This window comes from Apostichopus japonicus, chromosome 22 (assembly GCF_037975245.1).
Source record: "Apostichopus japonicus isolate 1M-3 chromosome 22, ASM3797524v1, whole genome shotgun sequence".
NCBI classification, from domain to species: Eukaryota; Metazoa; Echinodermata; class Holothuroidea; order Aspidochirotida; family Stichopodidae; genus Apostichopus; species Apostichopus japonicus.
In genome coordinates, this window is record NC_092582.1 from 26,567,767 (window position 1) to 26,593,124 (window position 25,358).

Genomic DNA, 25,358 nt, shown 5'->3' on the forward strand with positions numbered 1-25,358 from the left:
ATTTTGTAAAGAATTTTGCATTTTCACCTGGCCTTAAATGCAATTTGGTGCTCCAAATGAGATTTTTTTCTCATTTGGAAATGAAAAAGGGGTTTTCTTACATGCGGAGCGGGGGGGCGGAATGATACTTCCGCCCCCCACATTTTTCACTGGGGGGGGGGCTGGCGCCCCCCCAGCCCCCCCGGTTCCTACGCCCTTGCTACTATAAATAAGATCGTGGTCTATAAATAGGATCGTGGTCTATAATTAGGATCATAGTCTATAAATAGGATCATGAATCATGGTCTATAAATAGAATTGTTTCCTAGATATACCAAATGTTTGATTCCTATAAGTAGAGCTGGGCTCTATTATTGCAATTGAGACCCATTAATAATCGCATAGAAAACATAGCAAACACGGCTTAAACGATTCACCCTGCAAAAAGAAACAAAGCAATATGTGAATCCCCACGTCCCCTGTGTCCCCCACCCACCCCCCCCCTATAAAGATACTAGTTGCATATATGTTACCAGCCGTAACAACGATAATGTACTATACCATTAAAGGCACTGAAGACTAGCCCCAAACCGCGTGCCGCCCTCTGAAAAAAAAGTTAACTTTCCGTTGCTTGCAAGTGAAGTTTTCTTCTTGTCGCTACAAAATGCAGACAGTAGCCTAATGAAACGTGATACCTTGTTATCTTTCATCTGGACCTGAGATCAGGAAGTTCCATAACAACTCCCTGCTGATATGTCAACCGCTGCTATGTACACTGTATTGTGGGTATTGACCGTAGCTGCATGTATTGACTGCATGTACACTAGTGTCAAATTACCGACTGTAGCAAGCTGTGTGTGTATTTACTGGGATCGATGGTGGTGTCTAACACTTCTGTTACACCTCAATCGAAACTAGGTCAGATCACCGGCATCAGACGTTTCTTTGTGCGCGAGTCTTCACTCCCTTTAAGGTAACACACGATATCGCACGCAACTGTCTACATAGAGATAATATGATTCTCCCATTATAGTCCATCTCAAAAACACAACGATTCTTTACAGTCCGACTATCCCCTTTAAACAAAATAATGTGTAGCAACGTAGCCAGGAATAACAACGCTCACTTTGCTGGACCCAATCCCCCCCCCCCCCACCAACTCTCAAAGTAGGTAAGGTTACCCCATTAACCCCCAAACACAATAAATCAAGTTATAGAAAAGATTGACTGAAGTATGGCAAACTGGTGAACTCTACGATCAACAGAATCACACACACCGATGAGGAATTAATATTACACATATGCACCTGTAGCACCTGTACGAGATGCCTCATTGCGTAATCAATGACGTCATGCTTAAATTAAGTCTAGTGTCTGCTCGTCGGCGTCTACGTGGTTTCTATTTGCGGACAGTTTTTAATTTAAATGTGCAGGGTTGACTGAATGTGGGGGCGTGGTGTAACATCAAAAACCGAGACACGTACGTCACTTGTCCATGCTAGACAGGAAACTTTTCTCGTCGCTTGACGAAAAGCAAAGAAAACTCCATCTCAAGCCATTCTGTGGTAAGAGCTTTCCGTGTGTCAATCAAACTATTTCTCTTATATAGGCTTACGCAACCTTCGAAATGCAAAAACATAAGACTTTTATGGTCTCAAATGCATTTCAAATTTGTCAAGGACAAATGGTATTGATTGTTAGCCATGAGTACTCTGTATGTTGTAACATGAAATCAAAGGAAAATGTTTTTATTGAGCTATTATTATTACTAAAACAATAGATTTAAATTGCCAATAAGGACGGCACTGAGGATCCGACGACATCACTAACTAAGCGGTAAAGAAGCATTCCAGAGATTTATCATATTTCTAAAGGTGAACCGGAATACGGTTATACACACATTACCAGCAACCAAATGTTTCTTGGACATGCCAAGCCTAACATTCTTCCTCAAGCCATCCTTTAATGGTATCCTAGCGATCTATTTATTGCCTGAAAAGTAGTGGAATGTGCATACCATGCAAATATATATATAAAAGTTTGAACAATAAGAATTTTCTTAACTTCTTTATTTTTTAATTTAGTAATGAGCGCCCTCTATTTTGTTGTTGACATTTTTTTTGGTTTTACACACTTTTGTACTTTAAACTGGTACTTTAAACTGATTATGCGCTGTTTGTTTTTCTAACTTTTCCAATCAATGATAGCAAAGTATCTACAAGCAAAGCAAAGCGACTTATTGAGTTTGTACATTTGATCGCAAAACGTCATCAATTTTGAAATAGTAATCTTTACACTACATTATGATATCAAAACGCGGTTGGCATCTTTACTGGTGCACCGGGTGGGGTGGAAGGGGCTGGAAGTAACGGCGGTGATGTGTGTTCAGTTCGTATCATAGGCCTACATATTCAACATACATAATGTAAGGGGTTGGAAGTAACGGCAGTGATGTGTTTTCAGTTCGTATCATAGGCCTACATATTCAACATACATAATGTAAGGGGTTGGAAGTAACGGCAGTGATGTGTGTTCAGTTCGTATCATAGGCCTACATATTCAACATACATAATGTAAGGGGTTGGAAGTAACGGCAGTGATGTGTGTTCAGTTCGTATCATAGGCCTACATATTCAACATACATAATGTAAGGGGTTGGAAGTAACGGCAGTGATGTGTGTTCAGTTCGTATCATAGGCCTACATATTCAACATACATAATGTAAGGGGCTGGAAGTAACGGCAGTGATGTGTGTTCAGTTCGTATCATAGGCCTACATATTTAACATACATAATGTAAGGGGTTGGAAGTAACGGCAGTGATGTGTGTTCAGTTCGTATCATAGGCCTACATATTCAACATACATAATGTAAGGGGTTGGAAGTAACGGCAGTGATGTGTGTTCAGTTCGTATCATAGGCCTACATATTCAACATACATAATGTAAGGGGTTGGAAGTAACGGCAGTGATGTGTGTTCAGTTCGTATCATAGGCCTACATATTCAACATACATAATGTAAGGGGTTGGAAGTAACGGCAGTGATGTGTGTTCAGTTCGTATCATAGGCCTACATATTCAACATACATAATGTAAGGGGTTGGAAGTAACGGCAGTGATGTGTGTTCAGTTCGTATCATAGGCCTACATATTTAACATACATAATGTAAGGGGTTGTAAGTAACGGCAGTGATGTGTGTTCAGTTCGTATCATAGGCCTACATATTTAACATACATAATGTAAGGGGTTGGAAGTAACGGCAGTGATGTGTGTTCAGTTCGTATCATAGGCCTACATATTTAACATACATAATGTAAGGGGTTGGAAGTAACGGCAGTGATGTGTGTTTAGTTCGTATCATAGGCCTACATATTCAACATACATAATGTAAGGGGTTGGAAGTAACGGCAGTGATGTGTGTTCAGTTCGTATCATAGGCCTACATATTCAACATACATAATGTAAGGGGTTGTAAGTAACGGCAGTGATGTGTGTTCAGTTCGTATCATAGGCCTACATAGGGGTTGGAAGTAACGGCAGTGATGTGTGTTCAGTTCGTATCATAGGCCTACATAGGGGTTGGAAGTAACGGCAGTGATGTGTGTTCAGTTCGTATCATAGGCCTACATATTCAACATACATAATGTTGGATATTTCTGTATCTGTTCCATTCACATAATATCAATACTTCTCCAGATGTAATAAAAAAGAAAATTGTCACTGATATCCACACAGCATTCAGCCTCATCGATAAGATATGATATTGTCTATAATTTGACTCTTTTTAAGATTTGGAAATAATTTGGCAGTGTCTTTGCTCAGCTTCAACAGTATGGCAAAGAATCATTAATGATTACAGGTCAAAAAGAGAAACAATTAAAGTATATATAACATTAAAACTGAATATATTAAAGTGAATATGCTAACAATATATTATTTGTTGTTCAGCTATATTGTGCCACAATATGGAAAGTCATAAGCAACCGTCCGGGTCATGAATACAAAACTAGTAAAGGATGCAAGTACACGTTTATAACATTACGGTAAAATTGGAAATAATGTTAAAGTCTCATCGTTATTGGAAATTGTGTATGAAACATTAACTCCTCCAATTATGGAATAAAGTTCTGACTACATTGTATCCAGAGATATTTTAAATTGTCGGTTACATCATGCATATGTCACTACCATACGTTTCCCGCAAATGCCTATGTTTTCTTTAATATTTTGTCTCACGGAGTTGTATTTTGATACTTAGAGAAAATACATCAAAGAAAAACTGTTGTGTCAAGGACACACCTATATAAGGGACAGATTAAGAGAGACTGTTCGATATTAGCTATATTGGGAATAACTTCAGTGTTGGTGATACGCTTGGCTTGTAACTCAATATACTGTAACATGGCACAACTACACATTAAATCCAAGATTTGCTGAGGATGAGCTTAAGAGTAATGAGAAATGTCATTGAAAAAAAAGAGTGAAGCCTGTTACTTAGCAGTTTCAATTTCAACATTCTTCCGTCGCTAAATTGTTGCAATTTTGTCATACGAAATGCTTAATTACGCGAGTGACGTTCGTTATATACTTGTAAATACCAACAACCTCTAGGCCGACGACACGTTGTGTGTATATGTGTTAGGTCCTATAGTCTGGCAAGACTGTAACGCACAAGTAAGGCTATTATAAGTGCTCAGGCAAATCTATAAGGAACTTCCGCCACTTTCCACAATTGGTTGATGGGACTTTACAAATAGGATCTAACTACACTGAAAACTTAAATTGGTTCACCGACTAACATAACGTTAGTCCATCTGGTGCCTCTCCCGACTAACATAGCCTTAGTCACTTGCTATACCGACTAATTTATTCCTTAGTCAGTTGGATTTCTTAGTAGGTCATCTTAGTCCGTCAGCTTAGTCGATCAACAATTTCTTAGTCGGTAAAAGTATATTAGTCAGTTACATTAGTTGGTGACATTAGTCGGTCTTTACCGACTAATTTATATGAGCCACCGACTAGTTTATAGCAGGTTTTACATTAGTCAGGATGGTGCCTCTCCCGACTAACCTTTCTTAGTCGGTATCGACTGACTAGTTGCACTGACTAGAATCACTGAAAGATTTAAACCCGACTAGTTTCACTGACTAGCATCACTGAAAGAAAAGAGAGCAGAAGAAACACAAATAATGTGTACGTTGGCAGTATTTATTTCTGATAAAACTTCTGATGTCTACAAGGCTGACTTTCGACAGATAGAGAAGAAATCACTGTAAACAAAAATCTGAAAATATGATTTTATTCCAACAAAGTTAAGACAAGTTCATGGATCAAACATGAATCGCAAAAGTATAGCACTGCACAATAATGCAAAGTTGAATCTTGGGCAAGGGTTCCTCATGACTTTCGTTTTAAAGTGGTACCCCAAATCGACACCAGTTAAGTCTTCACGAACAAAGAGTGTTTCTCTTAACTACAAATGGCCTCCCACTTGTCTTCAGGAAGCCAAAATCTGCACCATTATTGACCTGTGAACAGAAAATATGATATACGTGTAAGCGCAGATACAGATATAGCACATGATAACTCACATTATCATAAACATACATTTACATTAAAATTTTATAACATATTGGGAGGTATACATTTAAATCTAGGTCCCTCAAATTATAAGCCAGGAATAGCAGCTTTACCAAATAATTATTAGCTTTGAACAGCATAACACCAAGTTATTTTTCAAAGCTTAATAATTATGTTAATCATGTTAATAATGATCCCAATAGACCGGGAGCCCAGCGGGTTTGGTTAGCTGGGAAGGTAACCAATTGCCTTGTACATCACAATGTTCACAGTGCATTCCTGTATATGAAACCAGACGACTGGCAACCGACTGTGGTGAGTGTGGCTGGGAGAGCAATTTTAAAGTCACCTGATAGCTAACCTAGATCAGTTTTCATGGTAACACATCAAAGTAAGTACAATGTGTCAGGCATGGCCCCAAGAGCAACAAATGGCCATTGCCAGTAATTATTGGTGGTGGGGTACCCCTGCCAGTGATCTATAATTGACCCCTCAAGGCTGACCTAGGTCAGCTCATGAGGTAACCACTTGAAACCTACTGGAAAATGTTGGTTAGGACTTCAGATACAACTGATGGGCATTGCCAGTAATTTTTATTAGTGGGGTACCCCTGCCAGTAGACCCCCAAAATGCCCATCTCCCATTGACCTAGATGAGCTCATGATGTAACCAGTTGAAAACTACTGGAAAATTGTATCACTTCATATGTAAGGGATGGGCATTTCCAGTAATTTATATTGGGGGGGGGGGGTACCCCTGCCAGTAGACCCCCAAAATGCCCATTCCCTCATTGACCTAGGTCAGCTCATGAGATAACCAGTTGAAAAATTACTGGAAATGATAGGTATCACTTCATATGTAAGGGATGGGCATTTCCAGTAATTTATATTGGGGGGGGGGGGGGGTACCCCTGCCAGTAGACCCCCAAAATGCCCATTCCCTCATTGACCTAGGTCAGCTCATGAGATAACCAGTTGAAAAATTACTGGAAATGATAGGTATCACTTCATATGTAAGGGATGGGCATTTCTAGTCATTTACATTGGTGGGGTAACCCTGCCAGTAGACCCCCAAAATGCCCATCCCCCATTGACCTAGATTAGCTCATGAGGTAACCAGTTGAAAACTACTGTAAAATGATTGGCAGGACACTATATGTAAGGGATGGGCATTGCCAGTAATTTTTATTGGTGGGGTACCCCTGCCAGTAGACCCCCAAAATGCCCCCCCCCCCTCATTGATCTAGGTCAGCTCATGATTTAACCAGTTGAAAACTACTGGAAAATGATTGACAGGATTCTATATGTAGAGGATGGGCGAACTCTGGCAGTGGTGGCCCACCAATATAAAATACTGGAAATGCCCATCCTTACATATGAAGTGATACCTATCATTTTCCTGTAGGTTTCAACTGGTCAAATCATGAGCTCACCTAGGTCAATGAGGGGATGGGCATATTGGGGGTCTACTGGCAGGGGTACCCCACCAATAAAAATTACTGGCAATGCCCATCCCTTTTATCTGAAGTCCTAACCAACATTTTCCAGTAGGTTTCAAGTGGTTACCTCATGAGCTGACCTAGGTCAGCCTTGAGGGTCAATTACAGATCACTGGCAGGGGTACCCCACCACCAATAATTACTGGCGATGGCCATTTGTTGCTCTTGGGGCCATACATGACACATTGTTCTTACTTTGATGTGGTTACCATGAAAGCTGATCTAGGTTAGCTATTACAGGGTAGGTGACTTTAAATTGCTCTCCCAGCCACATCCACCACAGTCGGTTTGCCAGTCGTCAGGTTTCATATACAGGAATGCATTGTGAACATTGTGATGTACCAGGCAATTGGTTACCTTCCCAGCTAACCAAACCCTCTGGACTCCCGCTCTACAGATCAGTGAAAATTTGACCAAACTTATGAAGCTTGCACGTAAATGATATACTAGACTGTTTTTTTTTTTTAAACAGGTTATGAAAAGTATCTTTAATATCATTAAACAGTTGGGTACAATAATTAAACTCACTCTTCCATCTTTTTTCTCTACGGTACTTGTTCCTTTGCTTTTTGGACTCTTGGATAAACTCTTTTGTTCTGCGAAGGGTACCAATATATCATCTTAAAACATGTCTTTAAGCATATATAACACAGTTCTCCTCTTCTGTTGTTGCCTCCACACTGGTGTCGTACATCACAGGAAACCTCACCGTTGACTTAGATATTTGGCTTTTCAATTCCTGCTGGAAAAAAAAAACAGCAAAGTATTCATCATTTGAAAAAGAACAAAAAAAAAGTTGTCACCACAAAGTTATGTGAGATTTGCTTCCACTATAGTCTCAAAAAACAATCCCAAAGTTTGAAGTAGACTGTATCATACTGAAAATTTGAACGAGAGTGTCATCACCATTGCAACCAGAATCAAATGCCCAGAATACAGAGATAATAAAACATGGGCTAAATCTTTGTTTGTTTTTATGATCTTTAATAATATAAAATTTTAGAAACAGAAATGCACTGAGCCAACTTATTTATAGGCATAATCGTTTTTAGTTGTTATTTTGCTTGCTCACATAACAAGCCTGTTTAGACCTAGGCTAGAGGAGAATCAGTACTTTGTTACACTAAGTTTGTCTTTCGGTCGTTTTGATTTATTCTTACTAGTAGTACTAAAGTATATAATGGACCGGCGAAGACTAGAGAATACCCAGAGTTTTAGGAACTGCGTTAAACTGTATGATCTGATCAATTATTTACGTCAATGAGTTTCATTCAATCTAGGATCAAAAAGAGAAAACTAATTAATCTTAACCTTTAAACTTTGCTACTAAACAGATATGCTTGAATTACAAATAAATGTCAAAAAAACATCATAATCTACGAATCGATGCATATACATATACATAAACAGAATAATTTGAATTCGCGCAAGTGAACCCTGCACTACATTGGACAGAAGAAAAAAAACGTGCAATTAGACCAAACTAAACATACTAAATTTTCCGTTACTTCTACATAAAATATCAATACAAATACAACAACTTACTCTTTTGGCAGTATACTAAAAGCACATGTTATAATAACTTCAGACTATCAAGCTTTCCTGAGAAAAAACGGTTAATACTTCTTACAGTAAACAAGTCGACCGTGAAGGAATGTCGCAATTGTTTCCTGGGTGTGACCGGAAATTAAATACTAAAAAATGATAAATGAGAAGGTTAAATAGAACTGAAGCGTGCATCCTGACTGCTCGCAACATATAATACCGTTGACTAGCCAACATAATTTGTTCAGCCTACTGTGACTGTACGTTTGAAGGTCTAGCCTTGCTTATTCAATATCACAAAGCCTACCCATTTAGATTCACATGGGAAATTACAGGAAATCTTTACCAAATGAGTGTAGACTTCAAATAAACTATTGAGACTTATAGTTCCAGCATTTGTTTGGGAATAAATTAGAAGATTATGTGCCACTGTTCAATCTAGCCCAATACACACATAACACATTGTTAATTGGTGTTTAGAATGCACACTTTAGTGTTGAGAATGCACTGCAGTACCCAATAGAAGCCTATAGGCTACTCACTGTCATTGCACTTGTGTATTGCGAAACGCCAGCGTGACAACAGTAGCGTTACAACGGTAGCGTTACACTAACCATAATACAGTACTAGTGCCAGTGGCCTAACAATTAACTTTAATTTTACCTTCAAGTTAAAGGAATAACAGGTAGGCCGACGATGGCAGTTAATACCTCCATTCTTCTAAAGACCTTCTTGGGTGATTTACGGTTGAAAGTTGCTTAGAGTGATCGTATGAAACTATGCCAAGTCCAGCAAGCTGCCGTTGCCTCTCGGTTTCCAAATTGAAGTGAATCGAAGTGGTCCGTCATACATTAGTCCGTCGACACCGACTAAGCTACGATTATGGCGTAAATCGGGTGTCCGTATCGGTCTTAGTCCATGGGTTAAAATACCTTAGTCCGTCGCCACCAACTAAGCTGCGATTATATTTTCCTTAGTCAGTGTAAACTGACTAAGAAGCAGCGATGAAACGAAGATTTTTGGTAGTCCGTGTGCATTGGCTAACGTTACAGACTAATTTAACGTTAGTCCGTGGCAATATTGACTAGTTTATTTTTTCAGTGTATGTTATCACGTTGTGGTCTGAAAGGGGGAGGGAAGTTTATTGGGAGGGGATAGAAGGAGGAGTGGGTTTCTTATTGAGTGAGTGCTTTCAAAAGCAAGACTGGAGGGCGGGAAACAATAGCATATCATTTCACCTCATTTTACCCCATCACCCCATTTTATTGAGTGTTAGCTCAGTGGTTAACGCCGGTGCCTTTCAATCATAAGGTCCCCGGTTCGAGTCACTCCCAGATTAATGTATGTCGTCCAGTTACAGAGTTGTTGACAATTAACAATTTATAATCATGGACGTTAAATATGAATGTAAGAGACTGACTTCGGTCAGCTTGCGGCTTTTATAAGCCAATGAGGCTTCTTCGCGAGTTCCTGCTTGCAGGAGGATCTAATATACATACATACATACATACCTCAGTTGATTAATGTTCACGCGGTACCTCATAGTCAAAGGCTCAATGTTACGCAACACAATACAAAGTTTAGTAGGTCGTTTTAATTTTGTTTTCGCATTAGCGGAACGTATATCTAAACGACAAGGGGACAGTAATCCTACCTCAAAGATTAGGGGATAATATACCTGCCGAAAATATTAGGGGATACTACATCTACCTATAACAAAGGGATAGTACCCCTACCGAAAATATTAGGGGATACTACAGCTACCTAGAAGATTAAGGTATAATACACCTTCCTCAACGATTAGGGGGTTTTACATTTACCTATAAGAATAGAGATAGTACCCATACCTTAAGGAGACATTGTGTATGGTGTCTTTAAACGATTAGGGCCATGTAACAGAGATTGGTACTTGCTGTCCACCGATGATGAAAATAACGTTACGAGGTTTGCACGTTTCGTCCACAAATAATGGTCAGTGTGAGACATATGATGTACTTGTTGTCTATCTATAAGGTGAACAATCAATCTTTCCGCGATATAGATGACTGGAATGTTGAACAAATTAACAAAATACAGAAAACATCAAGATTTGTCTTTAGAAGATGACCAGTCCACTTTGAGAGTTTGTTATCTAAGACCATGTGTGAGTGATAAGCCGACATTATTCACTGATGTGTGTTTCGCGTTAACCCCTACCGTTGTTTGGCCACTTTCGGTTCCCCCGGGAAGTAGCTTAGACTTAGCTGCCCTGTAATCACGATATGTTTGAATAAAACTATTTCTATGGAAGAACGAATGTTCATCGCTTGGTGCAAAGTTAAGCTTTATTTGCTGATTGTAAGTGAGAACTTGGTTGGTTGATGAATCTGGTTTGATAAGCCATCTTCGTAGTGAGAGGTGCTTGGGGTTATCAATATATCGGCGACGAGATGCCGGGTGTACGGGGCATTCTAGGGCATCTGAGGCGAGGGAATTACTGCACAAAGTCACTTTGAGCAATAATAAAGTAGTCACTCCAGGGTAACAGTTACTTGAAAATCATATACATACACTGGCAGACTGTGGACTTTGCTTCACAAATAAAACAGTAAAAGAATAAATTAACGGACGGAATGGTATCATGGGAGGGGGAGGGTGGGGGAGGGGGAGGTGCAAGATCGAGCAAGTGACCGAACGAATGAATGAATGCGCATTTGCGTGTCGGTGTATTCATACTGTGTAGGCGATGGCGTGTGGTAATTGAGCACAGCTAACTAAGTTATACTGCTTAGTGTTATGATCTGACCTATGTTGGATGTGTATATGTCTATATAGTGACCTAATGCTGGAAGTATATATATATATATATATATATATATATATATATATATATATATATATATATTCCCAACTCATTACGATTTTCATTTATATATATATATATATATATATATATATATATATATATATATATATATATATGTAGTTACCTAATGTTGGATGTGTATATATCTTTAGGCCTATAGTGACCTAATGCTGGATGTATATATATATATCTAAAATCTATATCTATGCAGTGACCTAATATTGGATGTGTATACCTCTGTGGTACTGTTAACATACAATAACAGATTTTCAAGTGTCCTTCTTTCATTTGCCGCATAGTCATATCTGATTTGACCCTTCGTTAGATTTGTCTGCACCACAGAGATGAAACTTCAAGTTGAATTAAATTTGAGCTCAGAGTTACACTAATGGAATTCAGATTGGAAACTTCACTCCTTTCAATATACCTTTATAGGTAAAATAAAACCACCGAAGATCAAGATAGTGTCTATCACCAAACATTTTTTAAGCATTTTTAGGATTTATGTTTCACTGTCAAAGGGGTATCTTGATTTTAAATAGCAGTACACATATGATCTGTTAAGGTCACGAAGAGCTTAGTATTGGCTCTTTAACGGCACAGAAGTAATTTCAGGCATGTTAGAATACAGGGAAAGTTACTGTAAACAGGGTTCAAAGGGTCAAGGTTGTAGGTTATAATGCCTGTCTTAATGTTTGTATGTTTCTCTGTCTGTATGTCTGTATTGTACTTTGTGTTATGCTTACGTGTTGCCATGTTTGAATCTGTTGAACTTTCACTAATAAAGTAATGATAACTTCCTCTACAATTCATACTGTTAAAGCTATATTCACTTTCTATAAACAATTCAATCCCTTTAAGAATTCAATTAGAAACCGGATTCTTCGATTCGATGGCCTTGATCCGATACTCGTATTGAGTTTTATGTAGTAATATACACATATTGCAAGCTATAAAATAACATTTAAGTAACCAAATTGGTTGCAATCTCTGCTACGCATATTGAATAGATTTATATCGATAATTATTAATCAAAATAATAATAATAATAATAATGAAAAAGATGAGATAAAATTACAAGTATAAAACATTTAAGTATTTTTTGGAAAGATAATGCCACCAGTTTTGTTATTCGAGGCGCTACAGTGGCTTTACAAAAAAGACAACATCAGTACATAATATGGCATTCAGCTGTATACACATAGGAAGAAGTAACTACAAACTTATGTACAGACGGTATAGGAACAAAACCTTCAAGCTAGAAGTAATATACTCGCAGGATACGCGAGTTCATATACCTCTGAAATATCCCAGCGTCTGTCCTTTCAAACCACGTTTCCCCTTTCATGTTTAATGACAATTTGTAAGTACAATTTGCGACATTTTCCCTATAAATTTGACAAAATTGTAGGCCAATGACAGGTTGCTTGAATAAACGGGTGTTTAAGCGTTTAGTACACTAACATTACTACGAATATAATGTGGCGTTTGAAAGGTATTTGTTTTTTTGTGACCATCTGTTATCAATTACGTCATTTTACAGACTATTTCTGTCAGCAAAGTTTCTTGACCGTTCAAATTTGTCTTATAGTCATTTTCAGTAAGTAATTATGAGTTCTCGTAGGCACATATAGGGGTCCAATTTGTGGCAATTATGGTGTCCCTGTCACACTGGGAGTCCATTAGATATGTTCTGTGTAATTATGGTTCCTTTGATTATGAACTAGCAAGGCAAGGGTAATGTTTTCTGAGATCAAAAGATATTCCATTATAGAGTATATATATTAGGTAACCCATATAACAATAATCATTAACATTCCAAATACAATCTGTAAACATAGTTGATTCTCTGTGTTACAAGGATAGTATGAACGTCACAAACTTGGATCCCCAATATTAACTGAACTCTGTCTGGCTTGTTCCTCGAATAATATTATATATTAAAAAAAGCCATGAAACTAACCGAGATGTTGCTGCCATGTTACGATATATCAAAGGTTATAGTCTCAGGAGATGACGTCACTCCCCCTTTGTACAATGATTTAATCGAGTTATAGCAGCTTCGTCAATTTATAGAATTTTTCGAGAGAGAGAGAGAAACGACATTGGCACTTATTTAAACTCAGACAATCCAATAGACTTTACCCACCATAGCTGGATTGGAAATTAATTTTGTAATCTATGAATATGCATAAAAGAAAGCTTAATGTATGTAAATATTAATATGTATTATAATAGCTTTTACATATCAATATGCATACTAGAGTATAAGTTGTCACTGAGTATTACTAATGATAATATTAAACTGTAAATAATCACATATTTTGTTGTCCAGACAACATTTTCATGTTAGTGTTAATCACATACAACTCAAAGCAATTCGGAAACTTTTCAGAAATGTTCTCAATCTGCCAAAGTCAACGTCAAAACTGGTTAAGTTCACCACTTCATGTTTTTCTTGTCATAAAGCAATATAAAGATAAAGAATATGGTTTATGCAAGCTAAATATAAAGTATACAGACCTACGGGTGTGAGATTACACAGGAGATCAGTAATACATACAAATGTACTACACAAGAAGCGATTGGCAAGGAATATATTATGCGTCATGACAACTTATATGCTGCTAAAAGAGTTCTTCTTATGGATAGGTCATGGCATCGACTTCAGGCTATGTGTTATTAACGTTATCATGACTTACACTAGTTCGGTCTATTGTGTGTTATGAAGTAGGGATATAGATATATGTAGATGATATACCGCGCCACAGAGCAGTCACTTAATTATCGTGTTTAGTCTAAGTGGTCACGTGAGGTAACTTTATCTTCTGTGCTGTTTGACACCGTCTGACCGTTCCGTATATAGCGTTATACTGTATCATTTATATTACGCTAAGAAAGGCTGCAGAATTTTGTTGTTGACATGTTACAATGCAAACGTAAAATCATAATAGTTTGCGTGGATAATGTTTGTGTATTCTGTTTTTAATTACTCAGCTGGAAGGCTCCTTTAATGTTAGGCAAAAAGATGGCGTCAGCCCCTCAGTCCAGAACTAACGTTACTATTCATCCATTGCTTAACACCGATCTAAAACTAAAACAAAACTGTTCTTTTAACTTCGGTAAAAGCATTCCTTAACATGTTATTTTGTGCCAATCGTATGTCCTATGTCATATGTGTTTCTTTTGATTGTTATGTTGCATATGAAGAGTTGACCTACTAGCATGTTTGCTAGTCTAATGTGACCAGCCGTTGTGGTTAATGAGTAGCCTTCTATGGATTTACATGGATTCATTTCTAACAACAATAACAATAACAACAACAAAAATACAAGAAGTGTAGAAGTACAACATGAACAGCTAAACCTAGTTTTCATCTTGGAGAACATCTCAAAAAGATTTGTTAATATCTCCTTTTGTTTTAATCAAATACGATAGTTTGAACCATCTTGTCAAACAAACGCAAATTTGCTTCATGATGTATTGAAATATATAGCTTGATTGTTTCTTAATAGTTATAGTGAGATGTAGGTGGTTTTGCATATTTTACCATAGTTTAATTAGGCTGGTGCATGACATTCAGTACTGTAATTAAATACCATGGACAGCCATGTATTTCTATTGGCTTACACTGTTATCCTATGCATTGTACTAACCACACTAAGAATTACAATGCACATTGATATAAACGTTTCCTTCTGTAACATAATAAATAACGGAAAGTATTGAAGAAACTTTAGTCCAGACATTTAGCGTGATATTTATAATTATAATGTTAACCATTTGTCGGTTAACGAAAACTATAGACATTTTTACTTTTTCTCACAAAGAATGTATATATATGAAGTAAGATGAAACACATCATAGTTTGTTTGGTGAATTAGTTCTAGCAATAGATGCTGGAAATTACCGTGTCATTGGAAACTGGAAAACAGTAAAAATACCTTCTCAACACAAACAAAATAAAACAAAACAGAAGACTGTTATTGGCGCTACTTTGTACTGTCCTCAATGTTAGCAGCCTTATATGATCAATATCTTATTTCTAAATAAAGCCTATTATCTCTATGTTTATTAGCTGGACATACAAATTGCATTGATGTATTGGCGCGTTTTACCGTACGTGTTAGATACAATCGATAATTTACAGCTAAAGTGACCCCATTCTGCAAAACCGCAGTGCAACCTTGTGTACTTTACTGATCACATCTAATAACTACTGAGAGTAATTTCTGGAAGAAATTTAATTATGGTTCAACTAGAACTTTTACTGATATTAAAGTTCTTAGATTTAAATTGAATTGTTTCGTGGGTTTTCTATGAGACCACCGATGGTCGTTGTTTCGTTGTTCTGTTAGTTGTTTTCCTTCTAAGTTTGAATATCAGTCAGAGGTAGGAATATCGAACTAGTTAAACTTAAACTAAAACAATCTAACTGTTCCAAGTTCTTCCAAACTAGAAAACAGAAGTTATGAGCCTTGAAATGGACCTGGTACCATAAACTAGATCAAACAACCCCCCGCCCCTCCCCTTCTGCATGAGGCGTATGAAGGTATGTTTGATTGGGATACACTAATAGTGGTCAGGGGTGCAGGAGGGGGCGGACAGTACATTGCAGATCAAGGGAAAGACCTCCGTGAAGCTGCTTCATATTCAAACATGTCTTGTTCTCTCGTCTAAGTGATAAGTCAAGCACAAAATACACGTCAGTGACGGAGATTACTGTGAAATTTAGCTCAGTAATTGAGTAAATATAACTATACCCTATGATAAAAATTAACAAACAATTTGCAAGATCATCTATTCCTAATTTAGCCTAGATAATCCTAGTAATGCCAGATAATTGAAGATAATCCTAATGTAGCCATTAAAGAATATAACATATCTTGATAAGAAATATCTCGTCATGAACATTCTCACCCAGTTACGTTGGTTCTGTGACCACATTAACATATGACAATATAAGTTAACACATTAAAGTATACTAACATATTAGTTATAGGCCTATACATAAAAATTTACATTAACATATTAACGGCCTAACAATAACGTAACAATAACATATTACATTAAATGCATACACATTAACGTAACTTTAACATATAACAATATAGATAAATACATACAGATTAACATTACATTCACATATCACATTATAGACATTCACGTTACTTCAACATATCACATTAGAGGCATACACATAAACGTTACATTAACATATTACATAATAGGAATACACATAATAGTTACATTAACGATTACATTGAAGGGCTACATATAAAGCTTTACATTAACATATAACATAATAGATCTACACATTAACGTGACATTAACGTTTACATTAAATGGCTACATATAAAGCTTTACATTAACATATAACATTATAGGCCTACAGTACGACAATCTAACGGAGCAGAGACAAGTTAGACGATGAAGATGATGAAATAACGATGGGTTTACTTCCTGATGTTAACAGCGAAAACGTTCTTCTGATGGATAACGGTGATAACAACAATCTCTTTTCCTTAATCTGGGCTTTTAGTCTTATCCTTTAGGCTTTTTGCGATTTCTAGCAAGGAGAGCCAAATTTCTACCAAACTTATCTATAATTGTGGCTGTAGAATTCTTTGAAGTTGCACAAAACAAGCAGAAATGACACCGTTATTCAGACGATGCTGTGCAATTCTGGTTCGATTGTGATATAGGCCTCGGCTACATACAAGCCACAAAGAGCTTAGTTTCTCTTAAAATCATAAAATATATATATGTATTTATAAAATATAAATCAAACTAGAGCGTACGTCAAGAAAATATCCAAAAAGCCAACCTTAGCGCGGTTATGTGCTTTCAGTTAAGACTTATACAAGTCGATGGTAAGTACATGAAGGAACATAACAGTTCTGATATCTCCTAATCCTGATCTCATCTAATCCTGATATCTCCTAATCCTGTTATATACTAATCCTGAAAGGCTATCTCCTAATCATGATATCCCCTAAACCCGGGCCATATCTCCTAATCCTGATATCTCCTAAACCCGATATCTCCTTAACCCGATATCTCCTAATCCTGATATCTCCTAATCCTGATATCTCCTAATCATAATATCCCCTAAACCTGATATATGCTAATCATGAGTTCTCCTCATCCTGATATATCCTAATCCTGATATCTCCTAATCACGATATCTCCTAAACCCGATATCTCCTAAACCCGATATCTCCTAAACCCGATATCTCATAATCCTGATATCTCCTAATCCTGATAGGCTATCTCCTAACCCCCATATCTCCTAAACCCGATATATCCTAAACCCGATATCTCCTAATCCTGATAGCTCCTAATGGCGCAATACTTATATGTCGCTATATTTGAGACACAAAATTGCAAACTAGTATTTCGTATTAGTAAGGACGGCCGTTCTGTATCCGATACTTGAGGATCAAACTGGCGATCGAATAATTACAGACATGCACGATATCCTGTATCACACATTATTCATCGTTATAACCATTAGGGTATACATAGTCGTTGCTCAAAGTATACACAGTTATAGCATGTGACATACATAGAATAGAGTATATACATAGTTATAGCATATGACATACATGGTTATAGAATAGAGTATATACATAGGTATAGCATATGACATACATGGTTATAGAATAGAGTATATAATTATATCATATGACATACATGGTTATAGAATAGAGTATATACATAGGTATAGCATATGACATACATGGTTATAGAATAGAGTATATAATTATATCATATGACATACATGGTTATAGAATAGAGTATATACCTAGTTATAGCATATGACATACATGGTTATAGAATAGAGTATATATAATTATATCATATGACATACATGGTTATAGAATAGAGTATATACTTAGTTATAGCATATGACATACATGGTTATAGAATAGAGTATATATAATTATATCATATGACATACATGGTTATAGAATAGAGTATATACATAGGTATAGCATATGACATACATGGTTATAGAATAGAGTATATATAATTATATCATATGACATACATGGTTATAGAATAGAGTATATACATAATTATATCATATGACATACATGGTTATAGAATAGAGTATATACATAGTTATAGCATATGACATACATGGTTATAGAATATAGTATATATAGTTATATCATATGACATACATGGTTATAGAATAGAGTATATACGTAGTCATAGTCTAGGGTATAATCAGTTATAGCATAGAGCATATACATAGTTATAGCCTAGGGTATATACAGTTATAGCATAGAGTTTATACGTAGTTATAGTCTAGGGTATACTCAGTAATAGCATAGAGTTTATACATAGTATTAACCTAAGGTAGGGCCATACCGTATCATGAGTGCTGTTCTATTGTAATCGTCTGTTACTAGATCGAAAGATCAATATCATCCTTCCTCAGTCTTGTTATTAAAGTTAATCAAGGTTTCTGTGAGTGACGTCTGTTATGGCGTCACGAGAAACGTGACTATGAGAAGTTAATTATATTAACTTGTCGTAAACCTTGTAATTTTAGTTAACACGCAAGACCAGATACAATTCAGCAAAATATTATCATTAACCTTAACCGTGTTCTCTCTCTTCTGCATGCTTGTAAATATTCTTTCTACACGAAATTTCAAGTGTTTTTGTTGTCAGAACCATCGCGGAATGCTTACTTCGATTCGACCTTTTCTGTCAATTTTAGGAATAAATTCTAAAGATGTTTTTGTCTTACATTGGAGTGATTAATTTATAGGAGAGAGATTTTAGTCTATATGACTTGTGTGTTGTGAAACTGTGTTAATGTATGAAATCCTAAGACTAGGTTAATGTAATAGCTTCATGGTCAATGTCAACAAATAAACGTATTGGCTAGTTTTAATCCTGGTGCAGCAAGGCCGTTTAAATCAAAGGCACAGCTGGCGCCTTGCAATACATATCTTTAAGTTATTACGAGATGGCATTGTCGGTGTTAAGTTGCTCAACAAACAAATCGAGTTTTTATGTGATTAGCTTTCAATGGCCCTGGGGAAATCTGCCATTGCAGTTTTATAATCAACCATAATCAAATCACATATAAACACTACGCAAAGGGCAAACACAGCTTCAACGAACGAACTCATTTGCGTGTCACCGTTTTGAAGTTTAAAAACTTAAATGGCGACTCATGGCACAAAAGTAGTTTAAAAATGTTCTTAAAAACACTGCTAAACGCTAGGCAACATTCTTTACCACTTTCCTTTTCTGAGAAAGGGCCCTTTAAATATCTTCGGCCCTGATGTTTTTATGCAAAGTAGGCTAGGTTATGTAAATCCACTATGAAAGTGTGGTAGGCTCAAGGCTCAGGAGTTGAGTACTGACGTTTGCTTTGAACAGTAAGATACTTGTGAAGAATTTAGACACCTGTCATATGCATTAATGTAATGGAATAACAATAGAATTTCTGGTTATGTGTCTTTGATTCTAACGAGAGAATGCAACGATGTAAGCACCACGTACCGCTACACCATCCCTATGGTGGAAGACGACCAACACTGTGGTGTAAGAGCACCAGCACTATAAATGTTGTAACTGCACCATCACTATGGTGGAAGACGGCCAATACTGTGGTGTAAGAGCACCAACACTATATATGTTGTAACTGCACCATCACTATGATGTAAGACGGCCAATACTGTGGTGTAAGAGCACCAACACTATATATGTTGTAACTACACCATCCCTATGGTGGAAGACGGCCAATACTGTGGTGTCAAAGCACCAACACTATATATGTTGTAACTGCACCATCACTATGATGTAAGACGGCCAACACTGTGGTGTAAGAGCACCGACACTATATATGTTGTAACTACACCATCCCTATGGTTTAAGACGGCCAACACTGTGGTGTAAGAGCACCAACACTATATATGTTGTAACTACACCATCCCTATGGTGGAAGACGGCCAACACTGTGGTTTAAGAGCACCAACACAATATATGTTGTAACTACACCATCACTATGGTGTAAGAAGGCCAACACTGTGGTGTAAGAGCACCAACACTATATATGTTGTAACTACACCATTACTATGGTGTAAGACGGCCAACACTGTGATGTAAGAGCACCAACACTATATATGTTGTAACTGCACCATCACTATGGTGTAAGAGGGCCAACACTGTTGTGTAAGAGCTCGATAAAATTATTTATCGCAACCGAACTTTTAAACTATGGAAATTTATATCTGGCAACATTAGTCAGTGACATCATAATGTCGATCAAGTTGGAAATGTGTTTGTTTTGGTCTATAATGTGAAGGGTTGTCCACAGGGAGAATAACAAGCATACTTAAATCGCACTTTATGTTACGAAACCTTGAATTAAGAGTACGTTGACCGCTCAGCAAACACTTCAAAGTTGCCACATTTTGTAGACGCATAAACAAAAAGATGATATAAGAAAGGTAAAGGTTTTCACGAACATCTGCCAGGTTGGCGTCACCGCCCATTTAAACCCGGAAATAATGACTAACCTTCAATAAAATCATTTTTATAGAGTTAGGAACAAGATTTCCGAAAACGGGATTTTCAAATATAGTGTGGATATTACGTCTTCCCTGTAAGCAACGAGCTCTATGCTGTAAGCGAAGCAGCCTGACGACGGAATATGCAACTAATTGTTGCATTAAATACGATTGCTGGAGTGTTTTTTTTGGGGGGGGGGGGCGTGGGGCGTTGGGGGTGGGGGTGGTGGAGGCGGAGGGTTGAAGTAGGTTTATATCTTTTAGATACTTAACAAACACTGTTATGTGTCAATGCTGTTCGTATGAAGGTCAAATAACATGTGTTGAGTTTATAGAAATTTATAAAGATAATGAATTAACATTGACGTTAAGGCCTGCATTGAAGATCCGACGGCTTCAATAATTTCGCTTAGAAGCAGTTTTCCAGAGACGTTTATGTATTTACTTATTATATTAGGTAAAACATCGTAAAACTCGGACAAGCTGCAGGAGCATTGCAAGGACTGACACCAAGGTCTACGGACACCTATGAACAAAATTATCCTAACTACTCTAATAGGCATTATAAATCATGAAAATAGCTGCAACTCCCATTAAATTCCATTAAGGATGGACCATTTTACAAGTCTTTTCTTAATTCTAGTTTTATTCATGAATAAACATTACCTATAATTATGCACATTGTTGATGTAAAGGAAGTGACCCCAAATTTTCTATTTTGTTATTCCTTTATTTTTAACAATCTTCGTTTCAAGGAAACTGAACACAGGTTTGTGGCCTAAGGCATTTTGGACATATTTTATTGTCTTCTTTGAAAAGAGGAACATCACATTATTCATGTGATATATGTGGGCCTGTACAATTAGGGGTTAACTTATTAGGGCCTAAAATAAAATAAAAAATTGATGAGTGTAACACTTTACGTCATAGTTTGCACATATTTAATGAGTTTACCAGATTATTCGAAAACTTCAAATGTGTATATCTGGTAAAGCCTGGCTAAAGTCATTCCTGCATGTCGTATGTATTGCCCCTAATGGAAGTTTACTAAAAGCAGATAAAACTGGTCAAAACTGATCTCCTAGTGCTTCTGAGGGTCGCCGGGAAGGTGAAAATAAAAAAATGTTCCCTATTGGACAGCTTATTCTATTTCTTTAGCTTCTTGTTTGCCAGCGTATAGTAAAGCTATGTTTAGATGGCTAACGATAATAAAAGGTGCTGCTTCCCTTTCTGATAATTACACATCGAATGAGGGGCCGTTTTGCTCATTCGTTTGGGCTGACGATGATCAGTATCATATGTAAACAAAATTAATTCCAGAACATAGGAAATCATATTGCATAATAGAAAACAATGCGAAATTGAGCAATGAGAATCCTAAGAATTTGGCAAAAACGCCAATAAAGTCAATTAGTTGGAAACTCTGCCCTAGTGACATAATTATGATAAGACACCATTATAATATCTAGAGGAGGGTAAAACATCTCGGTCACAACAAACAAAGGCCTATAAGCAAAGGACAGAAATGAATGTGTACTCATTCCCTAGTTCGTTTAAACTTGGTTTTTATTTGATACCGACAAACATTGCACTAATGAGTCCGAGTAAGGGCCAGAAGTATTATTAGGGGTCCTAAGAAATTAAACAGAAACTTAAAATAAATCTAAAACCAAACAGATCGTTTGGGAATATGTTAATTGTTATCATATATATGTTCCAATGGACGCACAATGTATATACCAAAGAGGTAACAGGGACCGAATGTTCCTGGCACAACAAACATATAGGCTTTAACAATTGGCTTTAACAATTGGCTTTAACAAAAGGCTTTAACACGACAAAACAATATACAGCTGTAGGGCACTTAAAGTGTCCTTACACGGCAGGTTCCCTCCTCAACAGTAAGCCATTTATATGTATATGTAGTTACTACCGTGATGTCTATAGCACTGAGATATTGGTCCCTCGTGCGCGATTGCTCCTGCAGTTTTAGATACCAATAATGCAGATCACTTTCTGTGAAACTAAAAACAACATTTCGGGGCATTGCAAAATATTTATGAATAAACTTGGACGACTAATTGAAATATATCTATATAACTTTCTCAGGGTCAGATACATGCTGTGATTCTAACATGAAAACCATTTTATCTCCGCGGTACCAAGACAAAGTAATAGCTGGGAATAGAATTTTCTTTGTTCGAATCACACATAGCTAATTATTACTCCTAATTTAACCTCTATTCATTTCATCAGGTTGTTGTTATGACAACCCTGACATGTTGTAGCTGTCGGCGTAAGGAGTAGGCTACCTGTAAACATTTCCACTTACTTGCTTAATTTTGAGTTTCAAGTTTGAAATTTAATTTAGGATTTTCCAGCTGACAAATTTTCAAGTGTTCATAATGGTTGCTCGGTTTGTATGCTAAACAGTATGTTCGAGTCATCGGGGTTATGACGTCATGTGGTCTCTCCCCATAGTATTTATCAGACATTATGCACATAGTTCTTGGATGAAAATAACGATAACGCAATTTGTTATTTTATTCCGTTCGTATCTCTGCCCTTTCTTTGGTTCTATAATCATTCTCTTTCCTAACACTTCCTAATTCAACAGGTGTCATATCATGATTATTCCAAAACACCAAACGTGTAGGATGACAGGTTTTGGGTGCACATAACATGTCGCCAGTTTATAAGGAGATGAGATAAACTTTGTCAGTTGTTTCAAAGATCCCATTATACGGTGGTAACAGTTGCTATGGCGACGTATATCGTCAGTCATCAGCAAAGTGTCGAACATAGCAGTCTTCTACACTTAGTGCCAGAAGGAGAAAGCTAGTGCTCTCGAAATACGTATTGGGAAATTGAAAAAAAAAGGGAGTAGATAAAGCCGCAAACCGCCTTGAAAAGAGACATTATTTCCGTCGGCAGCTGAAATTTTGTTGAACGGGACGGGACCTGCCTATCGCTGAATATCATAACTAAGGACAGAGTGCGATAATTGCTTTCATACACTTTTCTTCTTTCGAATATAGCTTCAACGTGGGCTGTAAAAAGAGTATTAAAATATAGTCTTTGAAATGCTAACTTGTTTGCATGCCTCTATTGGATACAAACATATTTACAAGTAAAAAAAAAAAAAAAAAAAAGTACGGTATATAGTTTGGTAAAATAGTATACAAGAAAAGAGAAGTTAGTTATCGAACGTTTGTTTTCGAAAACTAATGTCTTAAAGTCTGACTCTTACTAACAGAAATGTCACGCCAAATCCTTAATACGTGACAAACTAGTTTTCTTGTGATTATTGACAAAACAATGTTCAAGAAAAAACAAGGTAGGAAAGATGGCTAAGACATATAAAAGACTGAATAACCAATTAACCTATTTACTAAAACAAAACGGTTGATGGATGGTGTCTGCATGTCAGAGTTAATCGGCCATAAATCTTAATGTGTAGCGTTCTTACAATTAACAAGTTTTCAAGGTAGTGTTTAGAGGCCATCAGTTTTGACTAAAACAGTAAAATATATTGTAAACATCGTCATGATATATTGTCTTACCGCTACCGAGATACTGGCAGTGGAAATCGGCTTTGTTTTACCATAAGGATATATTTAAATGATATAATTCAATCATTCTATAGTTGCAGAAGGGCAGCGTGAACTAAATAGAACATGTGAACAATGAATGTGGGCACGTGAACTAAATAAAACATGTGAACCAATGAATGTGGGCACGTGAACTTAGTAGAACATGTGAACAATGAATGTGGGCACGTGAACTAAATAGAACATGTGAACAATGAATGTGGGCACGTGAACTAAATAGAACATGTGAACAATGAATGTGGGCACGTGAACTAAATAGAACATGTGAACAATGAATGTGGGCACGTGAACTAAATAGAACATGTGTACAATAAATGTGGGCACGTGAACTAAATAGAACATGTGTACAATAAATGTGGGCATGTGAACAATAAATGTTGGCATGTGAACAATGAATGTGGGCATGTGAACAATGCGTGTGGGCATGTGACTTAAAGAACAATGAACATTGTGTATTATGCATTCCGATTCTGAAGAACGATATTAAAGGAACATTTTGAACACTGATAATAAAAAAAAAACTTTTGAAAATGATCATCTATTATATCACATCTATGAACAAAGTATGAACTTCAATTTTTGTTATCAAGAAAAGGATTTATAGAAGTCAATACAAATCGACAGGATGTGTAGAATATGTTCCTCTTTCCAACTCTTACAAATAAATAAATGAATACCCTGGGGCCATCAAACACCACTTCTCGGCCCAGGTGCGTAGCGAGGAATTTGCAAAGGGAGGGCGAACCTGTAGGCAAATTATC

General features: G+C 36.8%; 1 protein-coding gene and 1 long non-coding RNA gene across 12 annotated transcripts in view; both read right to left on the reverse strand.

The window, feature by feature from the left end:
* LOC139963701 (prokineticin receptor 2-like) overlaps nt 1-25,358 on the reverse strand; it is a 62,279-nt gene that overhangs the window by 8,687 nt on the left and 28,234 nt on the right. The window lies entirely within an intron of this gene.
* Nucleotides 4,741-9,708, reverse strand: LOC139964154 (uncharacterized). 2 transcript variants are annotated; one of them, XR_011791852.1, is made up of 3 exons: nt 8,603-9,708; nt 7,586-7,796; nt 4,741-5,507 (listed from the first exon to the last, which is right to left on the reverse strand). It is a non-coding gene; the product is annotated as an uncharacterized lncRNA (long non-coding RNA). The 2 variants fall into 2 exon arrangements; XR_011791851.1 differs by having other exon boundaries at nt 7,586-7,799.